We start from the raw sequence: 16,642 nt of genomic DNA, 5'->3' as shown, positions 1-16,642 counted from the left end.
TAAAGGTCAGGTCATTTCAGAATGTTCATGTATGTATACTGACTTACAATGTAAGCTACTGCAAGGGTCCACAACTTATCCGTTCCTTAATATTTATTTCCGGTCTAAAATTAGATGGACACTTCTCAGGCCACAGCCCCTGCCTTTTTAAGTGAACTGTAAGATATGAGGTTTTAAAAGAATGTTAGTTCATTCATACTTAGCTACAGAAATCCATTAAGTACAGAACTGCTGTTGAATAACTTATGTCTAATCAAACATAAGATAGCTTTGATCCAGAAACATGTAAGCAATTGGTGCCATATGCTCCCAACACCCAGCTCTGGCATCCAGGTCTGGTTTAGAAAGCAGCAGCTATGCAGTTCAAAGAATAGGAGCAGTCACTGACCAAGGACAGTGGGGCAGATTCCTATGCTTACCAAAAACTGCTCTTGGATAACATTAACAGTCATGCATACAGGAGGTCACTTTCTAGAGTATGCTGATCTGTTCCTCCAGATCAGAACAGCCAAGTCAGCTGAGCTACCAAAGACATGGCTCTTTAGCTTCCTGACAGTGAAGAGAAACAAAGAAAGGTAATGAGGTGGAGGAAGAAAGGAAAGGTAAAGATAATCCACCATTTCTCATCTTAATTGACCTTCTGGATTTACTCCATCATTAAAATAACTTAGATCCTGAACTGCTTTCAGTTACATTTTCCTCAGGGCTTTGGCAGAAGCTGTAGCTGCTCAGCCTCAGGTTCTTAATTCTGGTTTGAAAAGCTTAGTATGAGGCATCCAGATTTCAAGATACTACCTGTAGTGTCGCAATCCAGCAAAGAACCAGTGTCTTGATATCTAGAATGCTGTAGCCAGACTGGCCTCAAACAGTATGTCTACAGGTACAAGGCAGTGTCATGCAGAAATACATGAGCTGGCTTGGGTATCAGGAACAGTATGGCTGTCTTAGTTTGGCTCTCCACAAGGCTAATAAGCCATGCTTGTCCATAGGGCTAATTAGAAAGCCACATTCTTGCCAATATACCATGTCTAGCACCTGAACTTAGGTTAGGTGTCTCTATCTTGCATGGCACTGCATTAGGTATTCATATCATTAGTCTAGGGAGTGGTAGATACTGGGCACAGCTATACAAGATTTTTATTGCAGAGCTGAATAATTCACTCCACAGTAAAGTCTCTACATCTAAACATGCAGCTCTGTTAGGTGTTGGTAAACTAATAAATGCCACTGTAGGTTAGTACTTGTAAATACAAGTACTCTCCTGCAGTGGCATTGTTTAGATGGGGCTGGCTAAGGCATGAGGGTGCATCACTGACTACCTGCTGGCTAGCCCTGCATTGAAGCCCTCTGGTGACCCAGCCAATAGGGCTGCGTGAAGCTTCGGTCCCTGATTCGATTCAGTGGAGATTTGGTCCAATTCAGTGTCCGAATCTCTGAATCCAAAACAAATCAGGAGACCCTTTAATCTCTCTGAATCAAATTGGAACCCTCCGAATTGATTTGGAGAGGTTTGGAAAGATTCAGCAATTCAGACATAGACACAGCTTTTAATGTTTTTTATACATACCTCAAGGTAGCTGGCAGCTCTTGAACGCTGAGATGGTGGGGTGGATGGAGCATCCCATGAGAATGCAGAGGGCTCCCCAGCGCGCTCAGCAGCAGACCTGGAAATTGACTGGAAGCACTTCTCGTCCACTTCTGGGTCCGCTGGGGAGTATAAGGGGGGGGCCCCCACACATCCCCCCAGCTCAGTGACTGTGCTTCCTGGGTCTGTGATCCAAATCAACTAACTGAATCATTGCCCCCAATTCGGGCTAAATCCAGATTGAATATGGCTCATTTTGCACACTCCTACCAGCCAGCCCCTCTGCAGCATATGAAGTTGGGAGAGAGCAGCCCCAAACTGGCAGCTGACCCCTGGGCCTACTGCCACCTAGGGATACTCCAATCCAGCTTAATGCGCTGTGGTCCCAGGTGCATGTGTAAACATGGTGCCCAGGAGTGAGAAGCTCCATTGTGATATGCATTAATTACACATATAGATTCACTCACTGTGTATTATCCATCCATTTCCAAATGAATTTATCTAATCTCCCTTCTGTAATGTTTTATCCCCCTTCTCCCTTATCTCATGGGCACCATCATTTGCGGAAGTACAGAAGAGATGACCCGCTTAAACTCTTCTCCTTCAGCTGAGCACTGTCCTACTTCCTATGTATGTTATTAATTTGGTAATACCACTGTCCTCTCTCTTACATTGGCCCATCCAATTTGGTCTCCTCTCCTCTCCTCATCTATTTCCCCATTCTCTGAATTTGTTAGTGTGCTTGTTTAACACAATTTTGAAAAGCATGTTTTCATTTGCCATTGGTACGATGGCAGAACCAAGAGGCACCAACAGGATCAAGGTTCTTTAATGCAGGTTGTGGTACCAATCAAGAATTATTCCATTTCAGCTGCATATTCATTTAGCACCTGTTTCCTCTTGTGAGGCTAAGCAAATGAATGGATGCCTCTGGACATGACCAAAATACTGCTTTCCAGTGTTCTGAAAACAGCAAATGTGGTAGTATGAGCAATAAAGTAACACAGAAGCCCCCAGGAAAGATGTGTCTTTTTAACTTTGCTGGGTTTTTGGGAATAACGCATAAGGAAAATGATTCACTCAATCACAAGGGAACAAGGAAACTGCTCCAAATGAGGGTAGATTCAGTGTGTAGCTAGGACACACTACAGCTGTATCAAGAAAAACCAGGGTAACACCAGAGACAGAAAAATAAGAGTATTCAGGAGTGGAGGAATAGAGTGTAATAGAAACCCAGTAGCTGTGTAAGTAGGCAAAATTAAGGACTGAGAGGCTGCTGTTTCTAGTTTCTTTCCTTCAGAGAAGGAGGGATATCAGCTTTTCCACCAACTTCTTTGGACTATTATCCTACTGGTGTAAAAAATCCTCAAATTAGGCAAAAACGGACCTTGGAGCATTGCAACTCTAACTGGAAAAAATACACTAGTTCTAAAGAAATAACATTAAGCCCTTAATGGGTTGACTGATTGCAAACAAACAAATAAAATCAAGCTTTTCTTCCTCTGTGAATGCCATTCAATTTTCTTCCCTTTCCACTTCTTTCTCACTCCCTGAAGAACAAAAATCAGCCACACAGTGCCTTCTGAGTACTGCCTGCTTGCTTTCTTCCCTGCCCACCTACTATAAGGAGCAGCTCCTCCCACCTGCACATAAAAGCCAAAGCATGCTACCAGCTGCTGATCAGAGCACTTTCTCAGTCCTCCACTGTTGTGAGCCAGTGATCTTCTCTCCTTGGATCTTGCGTACTCAAGGTAAGACTCTTGCCACTTCAGGCTTCTGTTCTCCCAGGCTATTTTGAGGAAGTCTTAATGCCAGCTCTCCACTGCCTTGCTGGGTGGTGCTGGTGTAGCTTTTTTCAAATGAAGTGTCATCTGACATTTAGGTCAGTAACAATCTGTTGTTTTAGCAATGAAATAAAAACATATCTTGCTGGGACACACTGACAGATATGCTTGAGAAAGGCTCTTCTGATCCTTTCTAATGGTCTCAAAATCAAATCCTGCAGGATTATTTTAACACTTTTTAAAATCCCTCTTACTATTTTCCATCTCAAAAAGAAAAACTCAGTTGAAGCTATCAGTAAAAACGTAGTTTAAAGCTGCCTAATATTTTTCCTTTAAAAGAAATAGTACATTCAAAATGCCTGGTGATCATATAGGAGATTTTTGGAAAATTACAAGAGAGTTTTAGCAAATCTTATCAGAAAAGTGCATCTTTCCAGATTTTACTGCTTTGAAAAAAAAATTGTTTGAACTACTGGATTCGGGAAGGATCTAGTGATGAGCTGGGTGTTACAAGAGGTGAATTTCATTCACCATTCAGGACTAACTATGCTTTTGGAACATGTTTTAAGAGCAAAGTTTTATTCCCTGTAACAACAGAACTTTGTGTGCTGTTCCTTTTACATGATAGCTGTTTGAATTAAATTTTTATTGGCTACATATACAGAAATATTATGTTGGTACAGGAAAAGAGTAGTAAAGAGAAAATATTATAGCCTGATGGATAGAGTAAAAAGCTGAAGCACATTAAACAGAAGACAGTGTTTCAAAGCCAGGGTGGTACTCACTTCCTTTTGCATCTGTCCAGCTCCACAGAGACAAATCTCAATGACTAGAACCAGTTTCTCATGTTGTGAGTCTGTGCATTTTTAGCACATGGTCACCTGTTTAAAGAAATTCCATCATATGAGCTCTAATCCTAGAATCCTGCCATCAGGCTCAGCAATGAGAGAGTTCAGGAATTAATAGTAAGCAAACAGTAGATATTGATTGTATCTACTGTAAATCTCCTAGACAGAACACATTCCTGCAGTTAACAGTGAATATTTTCTTTACTGTGGCCAAAAATCTCTTTTTCAAGTAATAATGTGCTTTTTTTTCTGGGTTTTTTTTAAATAGAAAAACCTTCATATAAATACGAGTATTTTTGCACATTAACTATACTTACAGTAGCTACTATAGAGTTTTATAACATTAACTCTGTTATGCCATCCTTTTCTTGTTAGTGTATTGAGATTTGACCTTTATTTTATACATGATCTATTGTAGCTCCCTAATGTGAATATAGGAAACGTCTTTATTCAGCAATTTGCTAGAAAGTTTACATGAGTATCTTTTAAAATATTCTCAGTTCCTGCAGCTTGGTTAGCTTTGGAGTAAAATTCTTTTTAAAGCAACTGATCCATATACATTTTGTCTAGAAGACTGATTTAAATAAAGCCTAAAAAGAGTTCCTTCCCCACCCCCCAAGACATTTTCATGCCTCTCTTGCAAATTTTTATTTCCTAGTTAACATCTGATATTTGCAGCAGCAAATAATTTTAGAAATGTATTGTTTATAAAATTTAGGTTATAATAAAATTCTATTTGTCATGCACAATTTTACTTTAACAGAGTAAGCAAGGAAGAAACCCATCATAAAGTGCCTTTGACTCAAAAGATTTACATGTATTAAAATACCTTTTGTTGGAGGCTGCTTTGAAATGTGTCATTTTAGGCACATCTACACATGTAATTAGTGCACTTGAATAATCTCTGGAGCTTATTGCTCCAGAGTCTTTTGCTCCCAGGTGTGCTGTTTAAATGTGTGCCCAGGAACAACTAACTCTGGATCAATCCACTTTGGAACTTATTAATATGCTGCACGTGGAGCCCATTTGAAGCAGCCCCAGTTAGCAGTGGCATCGGGGGAGCGGGGAGGAGGGGAGGGTCAGACTGCCAGCCTAAGGCTGTTCCCACCAGTCTCAATAACGTGATGTGGAGGGGCTGGCTGGAGCACAGGGATGCTTTAGTGCAGGGCTAGCCAGCAGGCAACTCCCGCACTGAAGCACCCTTGTGTCCCAGCCAGTCATGTCAGTGTCTGCATGTGTGCTGCTGTGCATGAAAACTCCCATGCAGGGTAGTATTTGTATTTACAAGTGTTACCCTGCTGCAGAATATATTACTTTCCTGCTTCCTAGTAGGCCTGTACATGTAGATGCTGAGACATTTACTGCAAAGCTAAGTAGTCACCTCTGAAGTAAACGTCTCATGTAGGCATGTCCTTTTTGCATCTGTAATCAGACAGTACAGCATCTCTCACAGGTAACACATCCCATAGTTCAACTTAGCGTCATTTCATACCAGTGGGTGAAGGGAAGTTGGGTGCAGAAGATTTTCCAGAAAAATAATCCTTTCAGAAATGTGCTGTTGAGTTTTGTTACACAGCCCTTGTTTATCTTGGTGCTGAAATGAAAATGCTTTGTATAAGACCAGTTTCTACTCCTATCATGACAAAAACACACTCTATAAAATGCACCCTATCATTTTAAAATGGTGTGGCAACCACATGCTAAACAAGTAAGGGGTTGAGAGAAAACTGGCTTGGATACTAGGAAGCTGAGAATAAGATAAAAACCACAGGGAAAAAATTCTGAACACCACAATTTTTAAGTTACACTAATGGAGACATAATAATGACAGCAACAATCTTAGGGTGGTCATGTCCAGTCAGTTTTATGTTTAAGGGGCTTGGTCCAGAGTTGATGGAGTAACTCCCACTGCCAATGGGCTCTGTACCAAATCCCTAGTTACACAGTGTAAACTATACAACTATCTACAGTCATAATATGACTTCTGCTATTGGTGTTTAGCGAGCACCCAGGTACCTCTATGAAGCCTTGTCCCCCTGTGTCTCCCCCACATAATGTGGCTGGTGAATTTAGGCATGAGAAAATTATTTGCTCATGGTGATGCCAAAAATCTGTGACAGAGCAGAGACCTGAACCCTGTTTTTCTGGGTCCCAGTCCAGCACTTCCAACAAAAGATATCGTTTCTCTTTCTCACTGTAAAACCCTACTTGGTTCTTTAGGACTGACTCATCCTGGTGAAATGAACAAGGAAAAATTCTCCCTTCCTTCTTCCCCTTTCCCAATCTTCCATCTCTTCCTACCATTGCTAGCCAGGAAATTATATAAAGCATACACAGTAGACCTGACACTTGGCAATAATGTTCTAATAAACTTCAAAACTCAAGTTCACATTGAAAATTGGAGGCAATTATGCAAAATAATTCATATGCTGAGCACCAGATGCACTGCATATTTTTATTTTAATGAGGTCACATGATAAAAGAAGAAATTGCCACTTCTGTGAGAAAATTAGGAGTCCACTGTCATCCTGAGTCTTACTGCTCTTTGTCATTGGGACAGGGCAGTTGTAAACCATATAATCCTTTTTACACTCTTTTAGGTGGCTTTTCTATAAACCTTGCATTGCCCCGTCTGAAAGTGTAGAATGTTAATAGCTGCTGTGGTCTTGTAACTGTGCTGTCCTAAAATCGGAGTTGAGGGGGAAAACAAATCTCTGTAAGAATGTTGAGCTTCTTCCTCATGTGCTGTGCATAAAATTTGAAACATGCTCTCTCTCTGATGGAAAGCCTGAAGGAAAGAGAAGTGTGGTCCCCATATCTGTGGCCCAAATATGAGACACATATGAAGTGAGATATGCAAAAGTCTAGACTCTGGTTAGCTCAAGGCATATGAAATGGTCCACAACTCTATAAGAAATACTTATTTAGGAGAGAATTGGAGTGTCTCCACTCTTAGAATGTGTTATCACACACTGATGTTTGGTCTATGAAACAATTGCCACAGATGCCTTTGGGGCCATTGGCTCACCTTCTGTCAAGATAAGTTTCCATGACTGACAAGAAGCCCAGGGACAGAACAAGGAATGTGGGAGAGAATTAACAGATCAGTAGAACCGATAAAGAAAGCTGCTCACTAGAACACGAATAACCAAAAGGCATATACAACTGAGCTGGGTTTATAATGTGCCTTGAAATACTGTAGTGTAAGTGAAAGAATACGTACAAAAGTACAAGCTGCAACTGGATGAAAGAGCTGTAAATAGGTTCATAGAAACTAGGGTGAGCAAGCAGGTCAATACTGTCAAATGACTGTGCCTATTTTTTGACTGGTCAATTATAGCAATTTTACAAGAAAAGCAATTTTTTTGTAATTTTATACTTTTTTTTGTGTGTGTGTGTTTTGACACATTTCTGAATGGAAAACATGTGCTTTTCCTATGTGTTATTTGGACCTATTGGAATTTTTTTATAATTTTTTTACCAATATTTGACCAGCTTATTGACCAAATTTTATTTGACCAGTCAAATACACAACTCTAATAGAAACTGGCAAGAAATTGGCTCTAACACTTAAGGGTTGGCAGCAGGAAGTTAGTGTCTATCCCACATACTTACACCTGGAAAATAAGGTTTTCTTGTTTGCTTTTTTGTTTTTAAACAACAAAAAACTTCTTTGTACATATAGTAGACCCTCACTTACATGAACCCCATTTATATGGGCATTCAACTCCAAGCCTTATACAAGAAAAGTCAGGGGGAAAAAAGAGCAAATACCTGTGCATGTCCAGGTTTTTGTATTAGATTTGGTAATAGCATTGTTATAAAAGTTCTGGACTGTTGCATAGGGGCTTTATATCTTTATTTCTTTTTGGACACTTTATATTACCATCTTGCATATCTGAACACTTTGCATATATGAGCATGTTGCATATATAAATAGAGACTGGCTCATTGGTCCACATAGGTGAGGATAGTGTATTATTATGGTAATGAAACAGGTTTGAGTAAAAGCAAAGCTTTATTGGTCATCCTTCTCCCCCCACTACATTTTTTTTGTGCACTAGTTAACAGGTCTGTTTGTAAGGTGCTGTTCTGGAGAGGGGTCAGGGGTGGGGAGTCTATCCTGTTTGGGGGTATGACCAGGCTGATACGCAACCATCCAGCTGCAGGTGCCATAGAGAGTGCCACAGAGTAATTCTTTTCTGTCAGCTGCAGGAAGAAGAAGCATGTTGTTCCAGTATCTGGGCCACACTGAATTATTCAGGAAGAGCAAATATGGGATTTTCTGTCTCTCTGCTACCACGTTTTACTCTTCGCAGAGGAGAAGAGGTTGGCTTTACCTCTGAACCTTTTGCCTATCCTATGACTGTCTACTTTGTTTCTGGACCTACCATCTATTGTGAGCTTTCAGGTTCTTTCTTATTCTGGGGGCGATTTTTCTATCTTCGCAAATTTTGTACTTCTGCAAATAAAAACTGTTAATCATGTTATAATGGAGAGCAATCCTAGGCTACAAGGAAAGGCAGTGAAGCATAGATGGTTTGTTCTGTCCTTGATGGAAAATTAGGGAAATTAAAAATGATAACTAAAGGTGCCTAATTGGGCAGATGATCCTTTAAGTTTTCAGTGTAACTGTGTGCAGTTGAGTTTGCCTTCTGATAGCTGGAGTTCACAGAGGATAAGAGATCTACTACTGGCCCCAGCCAACGGCATTTGCCTTTAGAATAAATTGTAGAGGATGGTAAATTTGGAACATAATGACAAGGGTCTGTGTGAACATATGGATGAATTATAGTGCTTAGCCTTTTATTCATGTCCTCCCGAAAGAAAGCAACGGTTTCTGAAAACATTGTCATGTATAAGTAATCTACTGTGTCTCATAACTGTATTCTAGATTTCTATCTCTAGTTAGCATATGGGTGTCTTTTAGTGAACTAAAATGCAAAGTTTCTGATTCTTGGCCAAAGCCAGATGGATAAAATCCTAATGCTTTTTGAATGGAAGGTCAAATGACTGAGGGACTATATTAGTAATTCTCAACCAGGGTTCTATGGCACCTGGGGTGCCTTGAGATTCTTCCAAGTGTGCCATGCAATGTTAGCACTGTTAGGTATGCAAATTTGATTCACAAGGTAAAGCCAGAGATTTCAAATAGGAATCCAGAGTGTCAAAAACATTCTGACCGGTTATGGTCTGAGTTCTTTGCAACAGAAAAATTGCTCTAGTATTTTTACACATGCACAAAGAGTGAAAACTAAGTTGGCATTTTCTGAGGGGTGCTTTGAGTCCAGAAAAGTTGCAAATCAGTGGACTAGATCTAATGGACCCTTATTAATACTAAGTGTGAAATACTGCTCTCTTCTGGCTGAAAAAAGATCAGACCTATTGGAGTGCTTATCAGCTCCCTCTCCTGGCTGCAAGGGCTGCAGCTTGCAAAACAGCTGTGTTTGTGGAGGGGAAGGTCATAAGTTCTGGTCGCAGTGCTACACAAAGGCACAGCACTGATGACTATGGTGTCTGTGTATGTATGTGGACATCATTCTCTACAGGGTCGCATCCACAGTTACACTGAGTTCAACAGGAGGGCACTCAAAAATAATAGTCTGTTCCCGGAAGGCTAGAAACATTCCACTAAGGATTTAAAAGCATCTTGCCAGGCCCGTGATCTACCAGCCTACTCAGTTAACACATCCCTCTATCGTGAATAATATTTGAGACACACACCCCTTGCTTTTCTTTTCCAAGCCTACCTTTTTCATTGTATTTATACACTGAAAACATAGTTCTGGCAAATATATCCATGTCATAGGTGTTCACAAAGCATGTCAATGATTTTTGAAAAAAATCTATATTCACAGAATGATACCAGGAAAAATGGAAAAAGAGCTACAAAACAGAAAAAGAGCCTAAATCCATCTTCCCTGTACTCTAAAGGATAGGCCTGCTATTTAAATGGATATGAGCTCTTTTCAGTACAGGTGGGAATGAAAAAACAAATTCCATAATCAGGGGCTTTTAATCCCTGAGTGAACTACAGGCAACCCCTACTTAACACTGTTTTGCTTAGTGCCATTTTGCTATAATGCTCATTTTAAATTGATACCTGATTTCACTTAGTGCTCAGCGAGTTTCATTTTAATGCTTGTAGCCATCATCTTGGATCATTAAAAAGAACTGTGGTTGCCATCTTGGGTCATCAAATACTTTCAGCTTCGCTTAACACTTGTTTCACATAATGTTGAGTTTTTCAGGAACCAATTAAGAGCACTAAGCGGGGGCTCCCTGTACCCCAGTCCCTATGTACATGCATCTGTAGAGTCCTGAGCTAGAGACAGACATTCAAAAAGTCTGACCCTGAATTGATTCAATCTTTGCAGGTTAGTCTAACCTCCCTAGGCTGAACCACTTTGTGATAGTACAGACATCCTCTCTGTACTGAAAATGCAGGCATATGGCTGTAGTAGTTCAGGCTAGAAGCCAGGGCAGGGGCAGTGTTAAAGCATTCCTCCCTTCCCTTCTACAGCACTGAGCTGAGGGGGGTGGGGTGTGGCCAGGCCCTGGCAGGATGCTCTGATTAGGGAGGGGTCCCTCCCCCTCACTGATCAGTGAGGGAGCCAGCAAGGATTCACACAGCACTTAGTTATACAGCAGAGAGCATTTATCAGCCCATCAGCAAAACAAAAGTATCTCTCATTAGTTCAAGCTCCTCTTAAACAACTTGTTCTAAAGAAGGAATGGAAGGATATTACCAGCTACCTGTTGATTAGCTCCAAAAAGCCATAAGTGGCACTTTGTCCAGTCTCCCACAGCATGGATTATAGCCATCTTGTGGTATGCTAGCTAATGCTGAGAAGTATTTGTATATGGCAGAGGGGAGGGAAGAATTCCTACTTCAGCACAGAGTGGTGAGGGGGAGGTGGGCAGCAGGAGAAAGCCAGGCAAACCCTGCTGTACATGCAGTCTCTGCCAGAGCTGCAGCCAGGGAGCAGAGGGGAAGGACCAGCCCAGCTCTCTGGAGCAGAGGGTCCTGCCCAGCCCAGAGAGCGTACTGGGATGCTGGGGAACTCTGATTTAAAGTAAACCAGAAAAGGGTCTGGGACAGACATTGCATAAACTGGTTTGATCCAAATCAGTTAAGTCTGATACTACATTCAACCAGATTTATCTCAAACTGGTTCCAGCCATTTTCCAACCAGTTTAGATGCACTGAACGTCTGTTCTGTTACAGGTTTAAACCAGTTTTTGATCACTTAAATTGGTTTCTGTAATGTCTTCCCCTAGTCCTGAGGTCAAGTGCACTAGCTGATTGCAACTGCTAGGGCTGTCAGACAGAGGGAGACGGGGGACATTTACATGAGGTGAAATCCTCCTAATCAAAACCAGTACCACTAAGAACATCTACGAATAAGCTTGAAGCCTGTTCTTTGGTATGTCTGTGTTATACGCTCTTATATTCTGTGCAACTATTCACTGCAATAATCTTCTCACTGGACACAGGGAAGGCACATATCAACACAGGAGAGCCTGCCTCTGACATTAAAGGAAAAACATTCTTGAAAAAGGAAAAGAAAAATGTTTGCCCTTTTTTGCTACCTACACTACCAGAATAACAGAATCAATCCCAGATATAACAAAGCCCCTATGATATGAACCAAAGTGACAAAAAGATAACACAAGCCCTGACACAGAGGTGCTGATATCATCTCAGATTTATTCAGTTTGATTTTTAAAGGTACATAACTGAAGATGGCATAGCCTCGGGGCTACTCAAAGCAAATGCAATCAGATTGCTGGTGAAGAAACCTTGGAAAAAACCTTGGAGCAGTCCCTTGGCCGTACACTTGATCTTGGCTCTCGTGTTCTGTTATCCCTAACATGCATGGAGCTCCAGTGTGAGCAGAATATCAGAGCAGAGATCTTTTGCATGCTTCAGAGAGCAAAATTTGCTTTCAATTTGTCTTTAAAAGGAAACAAAAAGCAGAAAGAAAAAATGTTCCATTTCCTAGGTTTTTTTGTGAAGTAAATTAGCTAAGTTTAGTCCAGTGCTTAGCTGACAGACATTAACACAAGACTGGGGCTTTTCTGGCAGTTTCAACCAAGAAGCCAAAAGGTGGGTAGGCCAGGTCAGGACTGAGGAGCAAAGGCAAACAAGCAGGGCAGTAGAGGAAGTGTACACTGCCAGAGCCTTTATTGCATTGTCCCTTATGGATAAAAGACTAATTTAAATTTGCAGGTTGTTTCTGCTGGTGACGCTATGTTGCTGTAGCTCACCAATACAGCAACATAGCACGGGCAGGCACAAAACATGAGCCTGATGCTATGTCAGTGTAGCAATGAGCTACCTCCTTATTGTGCATTGCTACAGTGACATAACATCTAAAAATAACCATGCACCACTGGGAAAGCACAGTATAACAGCACCATGAGGGGCATGTGTAGATGTGCCCACAGAGTAATTAATTTAGAACCTCCAACAGGTACTAAAATCCATATAAATACATTTTTAAAAAGTAAAAGTAAAGTGCTTGATACTCATTTCTTTTCCACCAGTGGCTAGAATTTACCATAGTAGCTAATCACATTGTTTGCTACAAAAAGTGCAAACTTTAGGACTTGAGGAATAAGTCTCTTGAGCTTTAACAGTTCCAAAAATGTCAGCACTTGTCAATGTGTTTTTGACATAAAACCAAAGCAATGTTAATAAATGAACTTTCCAAGGAAAGTGGCCAAAACTGATTCTTAGATTTCTTTTTGGTAATAAACTGCCTCTGTGGTTGCTGATCAGATAGGGAGGAGTTTTAAAGAGGCCAAAGCCACATTCTGGTCAACCCAGAAAGAAATGTTTTAAGAACCCTCCAGCTGAACAGAGCCCTCCAGCAAATAGAGAGAGTCCTTCCAAGTCTGACAAACGGTGTGTACATTGGGGGTGGAAGACTGGAGTTCAGCAAAATCTAACTTTTCCCATGAATGCTGTGGAGTCTCTCTGGGGTCTATTTCAATCTAGTCCAAGACTAGCCCTGGACACAATGTCCAGTGCGGTGCTGTGGCAGGTACGTGAACTCTTGGTAGTTCTGGAACTTATAAATCATTGGCTGACTGTCCAGTCAGGGTCACTACTATGCTTGTGCCCTACTTTGCAGTCCTTGTGGGAGCTAATGAGGCACTAGCCATGATTGTTCTGTCTTATCAGGTTGATGGGTTGCCACAGAGAATAAACTCTAGAATATAAATTGGCAAAAAGGTGTCTAAGGTAAACTCGGCATGCTGGTCCAAATTCTTTCGTCCAAAGGGGGTGGCAGGACTTGGCAAAAATGTCTGTTGGTTTCCTCAGCCCATTCAATTGCAGAATGATGTGCACGTGAATTACACAAGTGGAATAGATAGGCAGCAGCATAGCAAATTCCTCCTGTAGCCACAGGAGGCTCTGTGCTGGCCATTTGTGACTCCAGGGCTTGATACAGACATTAGAAAAGCCCGAGGCAGAATTGATCTAAGTTATGCCATTTTCTTTATGCAGTGTAGTTTAGATCAGTAGTGAACAACACATTCACCTTTTGTTGGTGGGGGCGGGGTGGGGGGGGGCAGCAAATCTTAGGCCAGGTTCCACCATTTTTAAACCAGTTCCTGTGCCAAACTTCATTATGTTACAGGTATAGGCAGGTTTCTGATCGCTTATGCCAGTAAAAGTGTAATGTCTGTACATGGCCCTTGAAGATCTCCCCAGTTCCAGGCAGCTTGGGTCCAATTTGAATATATACTGCATGGGTTTCCACAGTTACTGCTGCTCCATGAATACTTTCAGGGAGTGTTTTCCTAGTGCCCAGCCACAAACTCCCTACAAGCCATGAATTGTTTTCTCAGAATTGACATGGTTTCTTGTGCAAACAATCAAATACTGAAGCCATCACTGGGCCAACCATTTTTTTGCCATTAATAACTTTGTATGTGAAAATGAGTTAATGCATGTGGGCTAGGTAAAAGCCATTGTGATAATAAATTGGGAACAGTATCGATATATCACTAATCAAAGGCAAAAAATGCAGTTTAGAAACAAGGGTCTGTTTTTTAATCTTCTGTTCCTGTGCTAAACTCATCACATTATTTTTAACTGTTGGGTTTAAAAAGACTTCATGAATATTAATGGTTTACTCAAGCTGGTTCATGAGCAGCTGGTTACAAATAGTTAATACCTAAATTTCAAACATTTGGTTAATTTTGACAGGGCATAAGGGTCCTGTGCTCTATTTCTATTCCTCAGTTGAGTAAAAATAATTCTTATAATCATCGGACTCAATGATCTACTAAGGTCCTTTCCAACCCTAAAAATCTATGAAATTTCAGGCACAAATACACACCAGTCCTAGCACTAGTTTAGAATATTTTCAGTTCAATTATTTATTGGACAAATCTGCCGATAGTTGGAGATATGCTCCCAGCTGCAATCCTCTTAAACTCTCTAGTATTATTTTAGGACATGAGAAGGAGAAGGTTGCAAAAAGTATTTTCCAGGTGGGCCCATCCATCAGGTGTGTTTTGACAGAAGCAATTATAATTTAATGGAAGTTCACAGACAAAAGTGTTGAACTCCTCAAGGGACATGTTGTGCTTCATCAACTCTCACTGAAGCTAAAGAGAACTGAAGACACTTAGCACTTCCTAGGTTGCACTCTGCACCTTGTAACTTCAGCCTCAAGACATTGTAACCTATCATTTCTCCCTTTGCTCCATCGCATAAGATAACACATTGCAACAGGAAATATTTTGGCTTACAAAGTTACTTAAAATCACTTGCTAATCCACTAAACACTTCTGTTGTGCTGCTTAAACTCTAGTATTTGACTCTCAAAGTGGTCAACATAACGTTTTAGTATATTACATATTTTAAAACAGTGATACTTGTGAGATTGCTAGATTTTTCTGGTCCCTTACTCCTGATACAGCAACAGAATAAACACAGAAGACTTAGAAAGTGGATTGTGTTGTCCAGCATTTAAGTTCTGGACCAAGGAAAGCTGGGTTGAGTTGTTAAGTACTTGATTGGCAGTGTACCAGGGAAAATTCAACTACCACAGGAAGTGGAGCTAGAAATTCAGTAAGTGGTCCTCTGCTCCAGTGGTGACCTGGAAGTAAATGTCTCAGTTTGGTTCTAGAGGTATGTGTGCTGCTGGCAATGCCGTATTCTGGTCAGGATGTGAAACTGCAGTGAACTGCTCTTGTGGTCTCTTAATCACATGGGGTGCATCCAGATGAGCATGGATGTTTGGTTCCCCGGGGTCAAGTAATGGCAGTGCACCTTGCACCATTGTTACTTGTCCTTGGGGAATGCCCATGCCACATACGCTTTCATGCACAGCAAGTTGTCCTGGGTGGGGTAGGGGAGGCTGGCTCCAGCAGCCTTACCTGGGATCTTGGGGGGCTTCCTGGGGCTGCAGCTGTGGCAATTCTGCTGTGCAGAGGCTGGTTGGCAGCTGGAGCATGGCTCTGGACGGCCCAGCTCTGCCTTTAAGCAGTGAGCTCTGTCTGTGCTTGTGCTGCTCTGTTTTTTTTTTCCTTTGTCATATATTTTAATCCCTGGATATCCATGAATAAAAAAAAAAAAAAAAAACCCATGGGGGAAAAAAAGCAGAGCAGTGCATACACAGGCAGTGCACCCTTGCAGCATGGAAAACATCTAAATGGGCGCTATGTGGTGCCATGGATATGTTTGAGGTGCCACGTACCACATGGCTGTGCTTGTCTGGACATGGCCATCGTTCTTCTCACAGGACAATGGGTCTTACTGTCATCATCCTGGTTAAATTGCGGTTGTGGAACTTATGCTTTACTCCCCTAGAATCTCCCCTTCTGTAACTTACAGGATACAGCATTTTGTTTGACCCCTCCCTCCCCCAACATGTATGTCTTAAAATTGCTTTGCAGCATTGCTGTGTACTGTTTAAATACTAGCAGTGTTTGATACTAGCAGGGATTGAAAAGACCAGAAATATCACTCCAGCATTGAACTTCTGATCAATGCTGAGTGGATGAGAATATTAAAGTGAGGGCTGGCTCATCTCTGGATGGGAAATAATGCCCAGATGAATCTTGCAGGTATCAGGGGCAGAAGAGAAGGAGGTGTGGTGACCTGAATGGACCAGTAAACTCCCCTGTTCTCAGCATGTTTCATAGTTTCTAGGGTTGGAAGGGACCTGAGCAGATCATCTAGTCCGACCCCCTGCCATGGCAGGAAAGAGTACTGGGGACAAACGACCCCAGCAAGGTGTTCATCTAGCCTACTCTTAAACACCCCCAGGGTAGGAGCCTGCACCACTTCCCTTGGAAGTTGGTTCCAGCTCCTAGCCACCCTAACTGTGAAGTAGCGCTTCCTGATGTCTAACCTAAACCTACCCTCTGCCAGCTTGTGACCGTTATTCCTGGTCACTCCT

The 16,642-nt window shown here is 41.5% G+C and overlaps 1 protein-coding gene across 2 annotated transcripts in view; it reads left to right on the top strand.

Annotated features, from left to right (window-relative positions):
- Positions 1-3,202: 3,202 nt before the first annotated feature.
- COL8A1 (collagen type VIII alpha 1 chain) overlaps positions 3,203-16,642 on the top strand; it is a 155,984-nt gene continuing 142,544 nt past the window's right edge. For both annotated transcript variants that reach the window (XM_019548853.1, XM_019548852.1), the window contains exon 1: positions 3,203-3,336. The gene's annotated coding sequence lies outside the window, so the exon portion shown is untranslated. The remainder of the gene's footprint in view (positions 3,337-16,642) is intronic.

The sequence above is a fragment of the Crocodylus porosus genome, unplaced genomic scaffold (assembly GCF_001723895.1).
Source record: "Crocodylus porosus isolate Cpor-Errol unplaced genomic scaffold, CroPor_comp1, whole genome shotgun sequence".
Classification (NCBI taxonomy): Eukaryota; Metazoa; Chordata; order Crocodylia; family Crocodylidae; genus Crocodylus; species Crocodylus porosus.
Note: the sequence above shows the minus strand (reverse complement) of the source record. Positions and strands in the feature narration are given on the sequence as shown.